The sequence below is a fragment of the Dasypus novemcinctus genome, chromosome 12, assembly GCF_030445035.2.
Source record: "Dasypus novemcinctus isolate mDasNov1 chromosome 12, mDasNov1.1.hap2, whole genome shotgun sequence".
Lineage (NCBI taxonomy): Eukaryota > Metazoa > Chordata > Mammalia > Cingulata > Dasypodidae > Dasypus > Dasypus novemcinctus.
This window is the reverse complement of record NC_080684.1, coordinates 58,150,677-58,161,978: the sequence shown is the minus strand read 5'-3', so window position 1 is coordinate 58,161,978 and position 11,302 is coordinate 58,150,677. Positions and strand designations below refer to the sequence as shown.

General features: G+C 39.8%; 1 pseudogene; it reads right to left on the bottom strand.

The window, feature by feature from the left end:
• Nucleotides 1–10,097: 10,097 nt before the first annotated feature.
• LOC101439825 (sodium channel modifier 1 pseudogene) lies at nt 10,098–10,788 on the bottom strand (annotated as a pseudogene).
• Nucleotides 10,789–11,302: the final 514 nt, after the last annotated feature.

The following is an 11,302-nucleotide window of genomic DNA, read 5'->3' as shown; positions in this document are numbered from 1 at the left end:
GTGTGTCTTTGATAATGATGTTGAGTCCTAAACTTTACCCACTTTGAAGTCTTTTTAAATCAGAACTTCTTGTTAACCAAGATAATCCATGTCCCCTGTGGTTTAAAGGATTCTGAGTCAGGGATTTTTGTTACTTGCTGCTGGGAATATTTTAGCTTATATACCCAGAATAACATCTAGCTTATGTTCCTTAGAAATGTAACCCCTGTCCTTGGAATATATTGAGTTTTACCACATGGCTGATTCCATTCTGATAGCCAGCTATGGGATGGAAGGTGGGATCTCATCCTCTTTTCAATCATCACACCTCATATTCTTTGGAGTAAACTGTTTTGGCATCTATAGAGTACAATGAATTCAGGTCAGCTGTCTCTTTATAAAGGTTGCTGTTGGTATATCTGTGTGAAAGAGAGACTCTTAATGATGCTCTTTAATGGTATTGTGATTTGTACTTTTTGAGATCACATAACATCTATTTTTATTGGACATTCATCATTAAAAGTTATTTATTGAACAAGTACAAATGTCAGAGTGTTAGGCATTGGAGATACAGTGGTAAATATGGTCAACATAGTTTGTCTTCACAAGAGGTGTGAAATCAAGTAATTCTCAATACTCTTATAAAATGGGGCAACAAATTAATAAAGTTTATTAATTTGTGCATTTATCCATTAATTCACCATGTTTCTGTTGGGATTCTGGTATGTGACTAGAACCATGTGAGGAAATACAATGGTAAGCAAGACAGGTACAGCTCTTGCCTGTTCTACTCAGCTTAAAATCTGGCTCTTCATGATAATCCCACATATTATTAATTAATTTACTCAGTAAGTACTTATAGATTACTTTTCATGTGCTAGTTACAGAAGATAAAACTAAAGCTAGAGAGGAGAAATTACTTAACCAATTCAATGCTAGTCAGTGGAAAGCTCAATCTAAAACAGGGGAATCTTCTGCCTTTTAAGCAACCTTCTCACTTGACCACATTGTCTTTTTTTTCTTTGCTTTTATTTTCTATTTTGATGAAGAACATTCAATTTTTGTACTGTGGTAGGGAAAATAGAATTGTGCCACTCATATAGGTTTTTTTTTTTTTAAGATTTATTTATATATTTTATTTATTTCCACTCCCCCCCCTCCACCCCGGTTGTCTGTTCTCTGTGTCTATTTGCTGCGTCTTCTTTGTACGCTTCTGTTGTTGTCAGTGACTCGGGAATCTGTGTTTCTTTTTGTTGCGTCATCTTGTTGTGTCAGCTCTCCGTGTGTGCGGCACCATTCCTGGGTAGGCTGCACTTTCTTTCACACTGAGTGGCTCTCCTTATTGGGGCGCACTCCTTGTACGTGGGGCTCCCCAGCACGGGGACACCCCTGTGTGGCACGGCACTCCTTGTGCGCGTCAGCACTGCGCATGGGCCAGCTCCACACAGGTCAAGGAGGCCCGGGGTTTGAACCACGGACCTCCCATGTGGTAGACAGACGCCCTAACCACTGGGCCAAATCCACCGCCTCTCACGTAGGTGATTTCATATATATTTTTTTTCATTTAAAAATTTACTGAAGTAAATCTTCATACATGAACATACAAAACAGTAAGTGCATAGTAAAAGTTGTGAATTTACAAAACAAATATAGCATCACACAGGACTCCCAGTTATCACCCCACCATCAATAACTACACTGTCTTTTAAGTAATTCAAAAGAAGATGTTAGAATTACTTCCCCAGCACACCTTGCCAAGTTTGTAAAGGAATCAGTATGGACATTGTCCTCTCAACTACAAGATATAAATAGGAAAATTAAGCTGGAAAATTCCTCTGAACTTTAAATGTAACATTTACTTTTAGGTCCCAGGGGGCAAAACTAGCTTCAAAATTTTTAGCTTAAAATATTTAGGCTTCATTAAAACAGAAGGCTTGTAAATGAATAAATAGGCCTACTAAATTTCTCGAAGAAAAACAAAAATTCTAGAATTTATGGAGGAAAGGGTATGGATCAGTGCCTCTATGGCTGGCAATTCACTCCAAAATATATGTTTGTCTGTATTATAATTTCCCATTTTCCCAATGGGTCTGTGTATCCTGTCTGTGCAGTAGGTGCTCCTGAAAAGTGTTTGTCTTGTCATTTGCACCTTTCTTCTCTTCAAGCCTTTCTTGAGATTCCTACTTCTTCCAAATTAATTCTTGACCTTGTTCCATCCATCATCTTTGACTGAAATTCTGATTCAGAAGGTTGAGAAAGGTCACTTTAAGGTGATCATATATAGACTATTTAATACCTAAGATCCTGAAAGTTTCTAAATAGCTTCAATCCCCAGGATTTGGAGACAGGGTTGGAAAATCCACTTTCTGAAATGGTAACAAACAAACAACAACATAATATGACATTAGTCATCTTGTGAAAATACTCCTAGGAAATAGCCTACCTTATGAAAAGATGGAGAATTGTGGTGAGAAAGGAAGAAGACACAAAAGGTTGAATAAACAAAAGAAAGGAAGAAGCTGGGGCAAAGTGCTAGGGTATCAGTAGAGAGCATAGAATAGAAGGTCACCTTTGTTGCCAGAGATGAGTTGGTCCTAGGAAGTTAAGGCAGCTCTAGTCTGATAAGGAGGTCTTGCCCTTCTGATCTTTGCCTGGACAACAAGTGGGTAAGGGAGTGCTTAAGAATGAATCAAGGGAAGCGGACTTGGCTCAATGGAGAGGGTGTCCGCCTACCACATGGGAGGTTCGCAGGTCAAACCCCGGGCCTCCTTGACCTGTGTGGAGCTGGCCCATGCACAGTGCTGATGCGTGCAAGGAATGCCCTGTCATGCAGGGGTGTCCCCCGCATAGGGGAGCCCAAGGCACAAGGAGTGCACTCCGTATGGAGAGCCGCCCAGTGCAAAAGAAAGTGCAGCCTGCCCAGGAATGGTGCTGCACACATGGAGAGCTGACACAACAAGATGACGCCACACAAAAAAAACACAGATTCCTGGTGCTGCTGATAAGGATAGAAGCGGTTATAGAAGAACACACAGCAAATGGACACAGAGAGCAGACAACTGGCGGGGTAGGGGGGAGAAATAAATTAAAAAAAAAAAGAGTGAATTGAGAATGAGGCTTGTTATCCTATGACTGACTCTCTAGGAGTCATTTCTCCCCATTCAGAGCACACATAGAAAATTATCCCTTATAACAGTGTAGTTATAAACTGAGTGAGTGGCCTGTCTGGAATCCCCTAGACTGTGCTCTAAAAGGATTGGTGCATTCTTAGGTCTATTTGCATAATTGCATCTTCACATGTATTTCCTGGTACATAGCCGAGACTCAACGGATGTTCAGTCAGCTGAATGGAATAGAAGCGTGAGTGTGAAAACATCTCAGGTTAGATGTTAATAGTAGAAATATATCATTTTACTTTTATCACATTTAACTTCTTCAGTAGTTATTCTTGTTGTGCTTGTTACCTTTTCATCTGGCAAATAATCAAATAGCACAGTATTGGAAAGTTAGTTTCCTAATGGAGACAGAGAAAGGTGAAAACATCAAGATGGTAATAAAATGAACACCCAAGACAATGCCTTGATGGAAACTCACTGACCAGCATGACCTTCTTGGGCAAGACGACATGTGGGCAGACCACACAATATGAAGTGCTTTTATTATTATCATTATTATTTTTGCTCAGATTTATTTATTGTTCTCTTTTTAAAAACAGTTATTACGGATTTCCTGGTTGTGTTCCTGGTTATATAAATATCATTGTGTGTGCGTGTGTGTTATTTTGGCCCAGTTAGAAATATGCCCATTTTCAAAGAAAATGAAATCAATGTCAAAGTTGCAAATGATTTCATGGTTGTAAACAGTGGTACCAATATTCTGCTACATTGCTGAGTTCTCAGTCTATTCAGTGTGAAAACAAAGACCTTGGAATTATAGCCAGAATATCTGAGTGTGAATCCCAGTAATGTCACTTACTAGTTCTGTGACAAGTTACTCAACTTCTCTGTGCCTCAGTTCCCTAATACATAAATCAGAAATGATAATAGCACTGCCTCAGAGTTACTGAGAGGAATTAATGAGTATGTAAGGAGTTAAAACAGTGCGTAGCACATAACAAGTATTGGCTATTACTATTAACAATCAAACATTACTTATAATATCAATGCCAAATTTTAAATTAAATAATAATATTAAAATTTAGGACTGTCACATGTTATATCAGCAAATGTTGAATGAGAAAATATAAAATGATAAACTTTTATTACTTAAGTACTGCTTTTAAAATAAACTTATATTTTATTAACCAATAACATCTAATATACAATTGAAAAATAGTAATACTGGATATATGTGAATATATTTTGATATGTGTGTGTGCATATTGTTCATTCAGTCTTCTATTAGGTATTATGACTATATGAATTTGTGCTCCCTGAGGCCACCAAGGTGTGTACAATTTGGGAACCAGTGACTTTATAAACCTTTATGCTGACTTTAATCTACCAGTCATGTAAATGAGTACAGATCCTTTTCTTGAAAGAAATTCCACTGAATTTGAAAGAAATCAGGTTTCCATTGGTTAAGAATCAAATATGCTTAAATATAGTTAAAATAACCAATAAGACTGGTAGGGTATCTCTGTTAGCACTGTAACAAGTTATTCAGTTTTCTTTTAAAAAAATTTTAAAGTATTGTAACATATGTACAGCTCAAAATGCCCCATTTTAATCACTTTCAAGTGTACATATCCATGGCATTAATAGCATTCAAAATATTGCGCTTCCATCATCAACATCCGTTATCCCAATATTTTTATCACCTCAATCAGAAACTCTGCACCGGTTAAGTAATAATTCTCCCATCTCTTGTCACCTGCTCAGCTCTTGCTAACGTATAATTTACTATTTATCTTTATGAAATTTGTTTCTTCTAGGTATTTCATATAAGTGAAATCATACAATATTTATCCTTTTGTGTCTGTTTCACTCAATATGATGTCTTGAAGATTCATCCATGTTGTAGCATGGATGATTACTTTTTAGGCTAATATTCCATTGTGTATTTATGCTATATTTGTTTATCCATTCATCCATTGATGGGCACTCTCATTTCAATATAGCCTCAGGATTGTGAGGTGTTTTGTTACATTTTTATTTTGCTTTCTACCCCCAGAAAACAGTATATCAATGTAATGCAGAGACACACACAGGAAGAGTAAACATAGCAATTCATCATGACAGCCACCGGCAAAGTCTGGAATCATTCACCAAATTCCTTATAGGCCAGACACTAAAAACTGGATTATTTGAATCAGTTACTCTGGCACTACTGGTCAGTAAAGATTAGGTCTTTGGGCCTGTTTAAATGCCTGTGGGCAGTGAGGTGAAATAAACAGAATGGACTTCAGTCTCTGCTGCAAAGGTGGTTGTTGGTGTGGTGGTAAATCTGACCAAGAGTGGTGAGGAAGTGGCCAGTTTTAAACTCTTGGCTATCTTTCAAAGCAGGGAATAAGGGTGCACAAGGCAAGACCTGACGAAGATCAAAGAAGGTGTGCCCAAGGGGTTATAAAGGAGGGAAAAGAGAAGTGGGTTCATTCAGAGACAAGGGAAGAAAGAAGACTGATAGCTGTTATTCATCAGCCCTCTGGGTAGTGGTGGGTGCATGATATGAGGGTAGAATTGGTGGTGGTGGTGGGGGGGGGAAGAGTGTTGAGGGAGGGTGACCCTTACTGATAAAGCCTATTCCTCATCTGTGTTTAGCTCTTCTATGCTCCAGCATGGCATTTGAGGGTCTACAGTACTTTCTCAGATATTTCCCTGTTATTGCTGGCACTTTGTCCTTGGTTCCCCACTTCTCTTACTACTCTACCCTCTTGCCTTTTTCAGGATTTTCTCCCTCTGATGGTTCTAGAGGGGAACTTCTCCTATTGCCTTCTTTTATCAAGTAGTATCTCTGTGAGCTATGTTTGTTTAGCACCTTTCCTTTGTCTGAAGTGCCCTCTGCTGAGTTCCTGATGACCCTGTAAAGGAGGAATAATAAGTGAAGATGGACAATTTAGCATTTACTATATGCCAGGCACTGAGGAAAACCATGATAAGTCATTGCCTTAAGGCAATGACATCCCTTTTGGAGGTGACCCTAAAGAGGGGAAAAGAGAATTACATACAAATAAGAACAATATGACTTAAGAATATAATACTACAAATACATGCAATGAAGAATACCAACTCAAAGGGTTGCACATGCCAATAGAATCCATAATGTCTCAGGGCAATTCCACCTGCTTAAAAGGTCAGGCCATTACCTCGTAGCAGGACAGTGGTAAGAACAGAGGAATGACAAGCTTGAGGGGTACATCAGGGACTGTGAGGCTCAGAGGCTCAGAGGTGGCTTCTGAGTGTAACCTGACCAGGCTCTTGTCTTTACACAAGTGCAGAAAAAATGAAAGTTAGAACATGTAAGATAATCATACTCTCCCACTGTCTTTGTTTGCCAAGCTGCTGTAACAAATACCACACAATGGTTTTGCTTAAACAATGGGAATTTATTGTCTCACAGTCTCAAAGATTAGAAGGCTTGCTTCCTGCTAGGGTGAGTACCTTTTGGTGCTGGCTGGCCTTGGGGTTCCTGGGCTTTCCTTCCACATGGTGATGTACTGTCCTTTTCTTGTGGGTCCCTGCTAACTTCCTGCTTCTTCCTACAGCCTTCTTTTCTCCAGTGAAACAGATGAAGGTCTATCCTGCTTCAGTTGGCCACATCTTAATTAAAAATATCTTCAAAAGGTCCTATTTACAATATGAATGAGGATTAAGATTAAGGACATGTCTAAATGGTGAAAGCATATCATGGTGTTTGTAATTAGCAGAGCTAGTATATGGTATGACAATGGTTGAAAGGGAAAGTCTATGGTTATGTATATTACAGAAGGGAAGTATAAAAAAATGTAACATGGGACTGTATAACAGAGTGAAACCTTACCTGAAATACGAATATGGGTGATATTGCATATATGACAATTTTCACAAAATATAAACACAAATAAACTAGAGTGATTGTCTCAGCTGAACTCCTGAAAGGCACGAGGTGGTGAGTCTGAGACCAAAGAATGCACCAGGCAGAGAATCAGACATAAGCTTTATTGGAACTTACAGACAGGAGATAGTGTCTGATGGTGGCCGATTGGGGAATTAAGATTGCGCTATGCAAAGAGACAGGAAAATGAGGGGTAATATAGTAACAAGGACATTCCATAGGGTATGAGAACACAGTTCCTGCTAGGGTCCCGTGATAGTACACATGGGGTTTGGTGATGTTATCACAGGAATGAGGTTTTGCTGCTTGGAGGACATTTGATTTAAGAAATTCTCTCATCTCTGGGAACTTATGCCTAGGCCATGCTGGACCCCCACAGTGACTGAAACAGCATAGCAGCTATGAATGGCAGGGGAGGCATAGAGAGACTGAGAGGCAATGAGTTTTTTTGTTGGTTTGTTTGTCTGTTTATTATTATTATTGGAATAATGAAAATGCTCTAAGAATGATTGAAGTGATGGCTGCACAACTATGTGATTACATCAAATATCATTGATTGTACACTTTGGATGGATTTATGCTTTATTAATATATATTGATAAAATTGATTTTAAAAAAAAATGAACGTGTCTAAACTGGGATACATAATGCAATCTATCACACTCCACCATGAAAAGAAAATTTCTTGATACTATCTTTTCTTCATTTCTTTATTTAGATTAAAATTGGGTGGGTTAGTCAAAGCTTTTGTGATGGGAATTTAAGAAGAAACTGGATGAAATCTTGTCTGGAAGCTAGTTGGAATTATTTTGAGGAAATGATGGTTCCTGGAGCATGGGGCCTGAGTGTCAGGGTAGCACTGGAGAATAATGAACAATGATCTGGGGGTAGGTGAGGTGCTCACCGCAGGGCACAGCAACACGGAAGTAGTCTGAATTCTCACCACCCCAGGAAGAGTTGGCCTGGGAAGAAGAAGAGTTCACAAATAGGAGGAACCAAAACTTGGCATCAACTTTCAGAACTATAGGGTAACTGATGCTAATAGATAAAAATGAGAATGCTTCAGAATAATCATTTGCTACCTTGCAGGAAGAATAAATCTACCTTTAGGATCCCATCTGTTTATATGTCATCTATAAAAGTATCTCTGTGTTGCAAAATTAAGGAAAAACACAAAGGAGGGATCTTAAAATATGTAAATATTCTCCTGCTAGGTAATTATTTCAATGAAAATTAAAACATGACTGGAAAATAAATAGTTCTTGAGAAGATGCAGGGTCTTCTTTTTCTAACCGTTTTTCTCTTCTCTACAACCATCCTTCCCTTCATATTCTTACCCTTCATGGATATCTTAAAATGGAAATGGAATTTCTGAAATGAGAACTTGTAAAACTCTCCAGAGTGTTCAAGGAAGAGGATTAACTCAAAAGTGGCTTCAGAAAGCCTCGGTCAACTTGTGTGTGGTGTAGAGAGTTGCTCCTGGGTTGTTTTGATAAAAGGCACAACATAAAAAAACAAAAAGGCAAAAATACAATCAGCTAGGGGCCAGGCACTGTTTCTCTACTTGTTGTTCGCCTGTAAGGAGCTAGAAGAGGCTAGTGAAATCTATTATGATCATTTTTAAAATTTTTTCTTGTTTATTGTTTATGGCAAGTAAAATTTAGTAATTTAAATTTTGGGGTGCTGGAGTTGCCAGAGTTGTGAATGGTGTCATTTCAATTCAGTGACTCCTTGTAGAGTGTACAGCTTGTGTCCACTCTATCCTAGGCACTGTGAACTCTAAGATGTTCTTGTATTCTTCTGCCAGAGTTGGGCTATGATAAGTAAGCAGGATTAAAATGCTTTGGGATATTTTGATAAATAAAATATATACCTGTAAGACACTGTTGTTATAAAATTATTCACAGATAATTGATCAACATTTTTGAGAATCTAGACCTTGCTTGGTAGAAAACAATATATCTAAGGTGCTCAAACCCTATTTCTGAAAGGTTGGGTACTTTTCTCCTTTCTGTCTCAAATAGCAGCTGGAATTTGGGGGTGGGTTGGAGAAGGGAATAGCTAGAAGACTTGTATTGGTAAGAAGAACCATTTCCCAATTGAGATCTTTGTTTACTGGATATCTGACTTTTAGCTACAGAATACTTAATCCAAAGGGAAATTGGTGGATTTCACAGATGTATTTATCCCTCTATAATTAAAAGATCAGTCCCATACAGTTCTTTTCTTTAAAGATTATTCTACAACGTGAATAAACCATTCTCAGAAATGACAGCTTCTCTCTTCTGAACCTTTCATCTCCTCCTCAGCTGATTAAAAGGGCTGCTCATGGTTCCTTTCAGCTGCTTCTAAGGAATATAAAGCAAACCAGTGCAGGAGAAAGAGATGGATAAAGATGCCTTTGTTCCTGATCACGTGCTGAAGAGAGAACACGACTGCCCTTGAGGCGCACTCTCGAGTGGGTTCAGGATCTTCCGCCTTCCTGTAGCAGCCTGCGGATTCTCTCACAGGGCTGCATGAAAAAGCAGCCTTGTTCCCTGGGGACGTGCCCGCCATCGCCTTCGACTCTGCTGCCGCTGCTATCTCCAGTCCTTTTGCCTATACAACAGAGAGAAATGCTAATGGCACAGTGTTTGTTTATTCCTTCTGCCCAATGGCAACTTGTTTCAAAGAAAGTGACAGGGATTGCCTGGTGTCAAAAGGGTCAAAGCATTGAAACACACTTTGTAAAATAATTTGGCTGCATTATGTGAATGCAAATTGCGTCTCTTTGGGGGAGTTGCAAAGGAAGGGATCATCAGATTTGTCTGGAAGGGAAGGAGGCAGAGGGAAAGAGATGCATGTATGTTTTTTCTCTTTGTGAGGTGTCACATGACTATAGCTTGCACAGCCCATCTAAATGTCCAAATGTGATATGGTCTTTTGGAATCTGGTCTTTTGCAATCTTTTTCTCTTGTAATGTCTTCACTCTGATTTCTGTAATTTGTTGCTCCTCCCTTTTCTTAGAAATCCTCATATTGTAGCCCCCTCCCCGGCCTCCTGTGCCTGTTGTAGTTTATTTGGGAATTAAATGGGGAAAGTGAGTGTTAGTCCAAAGGGAGACCAGGGGGTTCTTCCTGATCAGAGTCAAACTCAACGTTGCCATCTTTCACCTATCGACCTCGTCCATATGGGATCCATCCAGAGCTTTGAACGGTGAGGTAATGATCCAGGGCTTATCTTCCTGTGGCTCATGGGTGGAGGCGCTGAGGCAGTTGCTGACTCCTTGGCCTGTGGGCTAGTCCCGGGCTCAGGTTCCCTGCTGATCTTCCTGCTGTGGAATTCAACTTCTGGGGGTGGCAAAGGGGAACGGGAGACAGAAGGACCTGGGGCTTCTGGTCTGTACTTGCGGCGGCAGCAACTGTTCAAGTGGGGGGCTCTGTGCAGAGCACCCTGGGTGGTAAACCGAGGTTGGGCCAGCAGAGGAGCCTCAGATTTGGTCTCCTCCCTCCTCAATTCATTCTCCTATTTTGGATTCTGCTCCATTCCCCTATCTGGCTGCTTTTGGCCATAGAACAGCTGCAAGCTGATCCGACGTTTCTTGCCTGCACAGTGGTCAGTCATCATGGCCAGGGTGTCCAGTACAGGCTGGTGTGGGCAGATGACACAAGCAAAGCGTCCATCCCGCAGCATCAGTGCCTCATTCTCTGGAATATTACTGGCCAAAAAGTCACCGACTTTTTGTGTTTTGAGCACACTGAGTTAACTCCCATCGTCCCCTTCCCTCTTGAAAGACATAACTACTGTGAGTCCCAGAAGTGACCAACTCGCTAATACCACATTATCCTCTCCTTCCGGGCCACTGTAGCAAGCGATGGGCTCTTCTTATGTTTTATTGATATGTTGATGTTTTATTGTCTTTTGTGACCCTGCTCCCTGCTGTAGAGCCTTGTATATATTGAGCATAGATGCTCAATAAAGGGTTCTTGAAAAAACTGAATGAATGGAAAAATGAAGAGGTCAGAATATTAAGCTGTTTAGTGGAATTTTGATGTGTAAGCCTTTCTCCTTAGGAATAGTCTAGTCTCAATACCAGGCTCAAATATTAGATTCCTTTGAAAGATAAGCAATTCCATTTGGGCTGCTACTGAACTGGACCCCTGGAACGTAACTCTGGGGTAACATCCAGTACAGTGGGAGTAAGATTGAAAGAAAGAAGGCCAAGGAAAATTTGGTCTCATTCTTTTTTTAGGAAAATCTTAGGCTGGTTAGCTGCCTGCCTGAGATTTTGTAGGCTGTTAATTATTCTTTG